The sequence below is a fragment of the Sceloporus occidentalis genome, unplaced genomic scaffold (assembly GCF_023333645.1).
Source record: "Sceloporus occidentalis isolate IW3139 unplaced genomic scaffold, rSceOcc1.0.p SCAF_20, whole genome shotgun sequence".
Classification (NCBI taxonomy): domain Eukaryota; kingdom Metazoa; phylum Chordata; class Lepidosauria; order Squamata; family Phrynosomatidae; genus Sceloporus; species Sceloporus occidentalis.
In genome coordinates, this window is record NW_028317000.1 from 13,481,501 (window position 1) to 13,487,500 (window position 6,000).

The window sequence follows — 6,000 nt, forward strand, 5'->3', positions numbered from 1 at the left end:
CCTCATCTCTGATCCCTCAGCAACAAGGCCTGTGTCTGGCATCGCTGGTCTGTGCTTTGCAGTCTGTTCTGAGAAATGGTCCTTTAATTTGGGCGGCGGCCCTTATGGGCACGTACCTAGGACCGGGGTCACACTCTCTCAGCCTCAGAGGACGACCCCATTTGAACAAACCTGCCAAGAAAAAAACAGGGTAGGGTTTGATCGGAGGCCTTAGGGTCCCAATCAGTTGGAAATGACTTGGAGGCGGGTCACAATGGGGCTTTTATTCTCATCGCTCTGCTTTTCCTGGACCAGGAGCATCATCTCCATCATCCTTGGCCTTTTCCAAAATCGTTTTCCCAAGAGGCTGGTGCTTCCCTTCTCTCCTTTGGCTGCTGGTAGTATCCAAACCAGGTCTATCTGTTGCACATCTCCTCTCCTCCTTCACCCCTAGCCAAGCAGTGCCCACCTGGCACCCTTTTCCTTTAGATGCCCCCCCCCCGGCACCCTTTTCCTTTAGATGCCCACCCCCATGCCACCCTCCTCTCCTCCCATCATTGCAGTCTTGGCATCCCCAATCCCTCCTCCCTCCCTCCCTCCTCTTCCCAGGCCTCCTCCTCCTCCTCCTCTGCCAGGCGTTGGCACACACACCTGCGACAGACACAGACACACAACCAGCCTCTCTCTCTGCCCCTTGGCAGCAGCAGGAGGAGGATGCAGCGGAGGCTGGTGGTGGGGGGCAAGAAGGGCATGCAGCAAGTGAGTCCCTGGGGTCTTTTGGTGATGGAGGGGGGGAGAAGGGTGTCACAGCAAAGGCTGGGAGGGAGACAACACCAGGAGCCCCCTTGCTTTGCATTGCTTCTTGCTTTGTGGTGGTGTGTGTGTTTATGTATACAGTATATATGTGTGTGTGATGCAGACTCCATCCGCTGGGCTCTGGAGCAGCAACAGCCACAGCAGCATCACCACCTCCTCCTCTATCTCTTTCTCTTCTCCTCCTCTTCCCCTCTTCTTCTTCTTCCTCTTCTGTTTCTTCCTCTTTCTCTTCTTTCCCCTCCCTCTCTTCCTCCTCTTTTTCCTCCTCCTCTTCCCCCTCCTTCTCTTCCTCCTCTTTTTCTTCCTCCTCCTTCTACCTCTTCCCCCTCCCTCTATTCATCCTCTTTTTCTTCCTCTTCCTCCTCCTCTCCTTGTTCCCCTTCCCTCTCTTCTTCCTCCTCCTCATCCCCTTCCTCCTCCTCCTCTTCCTCCTCTTCTTCTTCCACCTCTTCTTCCTCCTCCTCCTCCCTCTCCCTCTCTCCCTCCTCATTCCCTTCTTTTCCTTCTCCCTCTTCTCCCTCCCCTCCCTCTTTTCCTCCTTTTTCTTCTTCTTCCTCTTCCTTCTCTTCTTCTTCTCCTCTCCCCCCTCCTTTCCTTCTTTTCCTCCTTCCTCCCTTCCTTGGGCAATGCAGGGCTCTCCTCCTTGCTGCGCAGGCAGTGGCTGCTGAGCCAAGGACCTACCAGCAGCAGGGATCGGGGCCCAGGCGCAGAGGGGTGAGCCAGACCCCCCACCTGGGCAGGGATGGAGGGATGAAGAAGAAGAAGGGATGGATGGATGGATGGAAGGAGGGATGGAGCAGCTGGGGGGGCACTTGGGTCTCTCTTGCATTTGGGGGGTGCACTGGCTGGAGGGGGCTTTTCTTCTCCCCCAAACACCCACCCAAACAGCCACCCACCCTAGACTTTCCGCATTGCTTTCTGGTGCCCCCTCCGCCGTCTCTTCTGCCAGAATGGGGAGCCTCCAGATCTGCAGATGCCTAGCCCAGCCACCCAACCTCTTTGGTTCTGTTTCGTTCCCTTCTTCCTTCCCTCCAAAAGGGCCAAAAATGGAAGACCACCTTCGACTTCACACCTCTTCTGCCTTTCCTATGCTCAGAGAACATCCCTTCTTCACCTCTTCAAAGCCTATCCTTTCTTCTCCCCTTATGCCTTCCTTATCTTCAGAGGATATCCTTTCTTCACCTCTTCTTCTCCTTGCGTTCTTTCCTTCTTATCCCTTTCTTATGTTCGGAGAACATTCTCTGATTTCTCTCCTGCATTACCCTTTATTCGTAACCAATAGGTCTGGGCCTGGTTGCCCATGCCTTCCTAAACCTAACATTCACAGAGAGAGACTGGTAAAGGAGGGACACCTTGATCTCCTCATCCATTCTGTCCTTCCACCTGTAACCTCCAATATATATATATATATATATATATATATATATATATCGGGGTGTCCTCCGGTGTCCCCTGATTCTTCACCTCTCATCCTAACTAAGCCTTCTTCCTTACTCATCTCTCCATCCAGATTTCTCAGCTGTCCTCTGAGCTCCAGTCATTCACCAGCCTCTCCTTTGAGATGCCTAGATATTTGTCTGCCCATGTTTACATGTTTATGAGTTGCAAGCCGACAACACAGGTCCAAATGCAGTCTTTCGCACCCATCCATTGTCCAAGCAATGCCCCCAAACATGCAGACATATAGACGGCTTTCCTGGGTGAGAGACACAGCACCGAGGGATATATTTCCGAGGTTCAGCACCCAGCCTAACTCTCTTTCACAAATCAGATAGCAAGATTTGGACCACTTTGCCAAATCCCAGCTCTGCCAGCCTTGCCCTCCTGCTGCAACACCTTTCCCGACGTTCGATGCTCTGGGTTTCTCTTTGCAAAGTCTCCCCAGAAAGGCATGGTACCCCGATAAAGCAGGATCGGTTTGGCTCCTTTGCAGGGTGCCAAGCACCCAGCAGCATCCACCAAGACCCATGTTTGAGTTATCCTTCGAATGCATACCTAACACCCCTCTCTTTTGACTTCTGGTACCCAAATGTCATTAATGCCAACCTTGTTGGTTCTGTACATCAGCTTCTGAGAGTCAGAGCATCGCCAAATGTGGCCTTCTTCCTCACCCAGCCTCCTTGGCATTGCCCTCCCAACTCAGGCCCTAAGAAACCCTCACCATTGAGATGTGTATGTTCCCAGCCTTGCAACTTCAACATGAAATACCCTTGAAATCCAACCATCTCAGACAGGAAGGGTTTTGTGGGAGTTTTGGTGGCGTTTTCGGGCTTAGCGACCATGTTCTAGAAGAGTTTATTCCTGACGTTTTGCCTGTATCTGTGGCTGGCATCTTCAGAGAATGCTGGCATGGAAGAGAGTGGGGTATATATATTCTATGTGACCCTGGGTAGGTAGAAGTGTGTGTATGTATATCTACATCTATAGATAGATAGATAGATAGATAGATAGATAGATAGATAGATAGAGATATATAGATATACCCCACTATCTTCCATGCCAGCATTCTCTAAAGATGCCAGCCACAGATGCAGGTGAAACGTCAGGAATAAACTCTTCTAGAACATGGCCACGTAGCCCAAAAAACCCACAAAACAACCATGGATGCCAGCCATGAAAGCCTTCGACTTCACTAATAGTAGGAAGGGTTTTGTCCCTTGCAAACCCCACCACTTTAAAATACATACCCAGATTTCAAAAGGCACTCCTTTTTTTGGATCGCAGTGGAATGGCATTCTGCATGTGCCCTGGAGCACTCTTGTGTTGTTATTACACAGCCTCCCTCCACCTCTGTAGGCCTTTTACTCACAACCTCATGCTCCTCGACTTCACGAAATGTGGATTTCTTGATCTGCGGGTTTCTAGATCTTCACCTTCCCAGCACCCCCCAAAATATAGCCTCCAGGACGACGTTTTCTTAATCCCTGGCCTAGTTATTTGTTTCTTGCTTTTGTGCATAAAAGGTGCTTTATACATTTTCCTCGGCCATGTTTCCTGCAAAATATGCCTCCCACGTTGGCATGGACTCGGGATCAATTCCAGGGGTTCCTCACGTAAACCGCAAAAGAGGTCTGTGCCGCGTTTGTCTGTTTTGCTTGTTGCACATGGCTTGGAGGCTATGTGCAACTGGAGATCCGGGCATCTCCAAGCTTGCGATGCAAAACAAGGACCTGATCCCAGATCACCAACGTCCGCCGTTTAAAAAAGCGGCGGAGAAAAATGGGTGCGTTTCCAAAAGGTGTGCCGAAAAATGCTTTAGTAAGTGGGTACATGTTTCCATGTGTACCATTCCTAAAAAATGTACTATGTGTATAATGTAACTTGCATAGAAATGGAACGGGATGAGCTTTTTATTTCAATGTATTAGGTAGCATCCCATGTTAATGCCACCTAAGCAGTGACCCCCACCCAGCCTGCAAACTGCGTATCCCAGAATTCTTCCTTACTCCCATGTTTATGGACAATAGGGCTCTTCTTCCTCCAAACACGTAACCGTCACGTAAATGCATTGTATCCCATGCATTTTAAGAAAGTAAGCGATTCTCTGCAGGGGTTTTAAAATGGCTGAGCGTTATATTCTTGCAATTCAGGTTGTTTCCACAAGCTTCTCAGTGCCAGATATTGCTAGATTTAGGTACCTAAACTTGATACCTCCATTAATGGTATGGTTTAATGGAAAGGTAGAATGTAGATACTGGTTGATCACAGGACGAACTGGGAAGAGTTTTTGATGCCCGATATTTTAAGGCAGGAGTAAGGACCAAGGCTGGCCCATAGCATCTTGCCATCCAACAAGATGGTGCCATGTCCCATTCACTATGCAAAAGGAATGGCACTTAATGGAACACGTTTATATGGCTTAGGGCAAGGCGCATGGGACGCATCTCTCCCCTCCGACATCTTGTTGCCAACTCCTAGCATCCTCTGTCCAAGGGAACCACTTTATTGAGCCAAATGTTGGAGATGGCCCTTGCGCTGATCGCTTAATATTGGCCAGGGTTTTATTCGGTTGGTTTCAGAGATTTGTGTCAGAATCCCTGTTGTGCGTGATTTCAAGGTGTTTAAGACTTATGGCAAACCTATCGTCTGGTTTTCTTGGCAAGTTTCTTCAAAGCAAGGTTGCCATTGCCATCCTCTGAGGATGAGTGAGTTGCCCAGGGTCACCTCATGGTCAAGCCATGATTCGAACCCTTGGTCTCCAAAGGTCTAAATGCATCTCTTTGTGATGCTGTTTAGGTTAGGACTGCATATCCTTCATCTGTCTCCATTTGATAAGGACAGTCCCAATGGATTTTTGGTCTTCCCGCTGTTTCGGCTGGTTTTAAAATGTCCCGGTTTCTCTCTCTCCTCCTCCCGCCTTTGTCCTCAGCTTTAAACAGCAGCCTCTGTTTAAAGGCCTCCAAAGAAGGAGTTTGCAATCGGCGGTGACTCGAATACTGGGCTCCTGGTCCATTTTGGACTTATGGCAACCCTAAGGCGAACCGATTGTGGGGTTTTCTTGGCAAGAAATGTTCAGAGGAGGGGGTTTGCCAATGCCAGTGGTGTCCAAACTCTGGCCTTCCAGGTGTTTTGGACTCCAGCTCCCAGAAGCCTCAGCCATCTTGGCCAACGGTCTGGGATTCTGGGAGCTGAAGTCCAAAACATCTGGAGGACCAAAGTTTGGGGACCAGCATCAACCTCAATGATGCCCAACCTCTGGTTCTCCAGGTGTTTTCGACTTCAGCTCCCAGAAGCCATCTTAGCTAATGGTCTGGGATTCTGGGGGTTGAAGTCCAAAACACCTGGAAAGGCCAAAGTTTGGACATCACTGGCTAATGCATCCTCTGAGGCTGAGAGAGTGTGACTTGCGCAAGGTCCCCCAGTGGGTTTTTAATGCTCAAGTGGGGAATCGAACCCTGATCTCCAGAGTCACAGTCCAGCGCGGAAACCACTATGGAAGAAGGACCTCGGTTTTGTGGGATGGTCTGCAAACAGGATCCAGACTTGGAGGCATCCAATGTTTGTTGTTGTTGTTGTCATTGTCATTGTACACCTTCAAGTCACTTCTGATTTATGACACCCTAAAGTGAATCTATAATGGGGTTTTCTTGGCCAGATTGGTTCAGCTATGTTTTTTTGTGGGTTTTTCAGGCCAAGTGGCATCTTCAGAGAGTGAGATAGGGTTTGCCCTGGCCTTCCTCTGAGGCTGAGAGAGTGTGACTGGCC

General features: G+C 49.5%; 1 protein-coding gene across 2 annotated transcripts in view; it reads left to right on the forward strand.

The window, feature by feature from the left end:
- Positions 1-3,970: 3,970 nt before the first annotated feature.
- The window catches only part of LOC149302083 (E3 ubiquitin-protein ligase pellino homolog 1-like), an 8,822-nt gene continuing 6,792 nt past the window's right edge, over positions 3,971-6,000 (forward strand). The window contains exon 1 of one of the 2 annotated variants that reach the window (XM_089482895.1): positions 3,971-4,033. The gene's annotated coding sequence lies outside the window, so the exon portion shown is untranslated. The remainder of the gene's footprint in view (positions 4,034-6,000) is intronic. The other variant, XM_089482894.1, reaches the window with a different exon arrangement.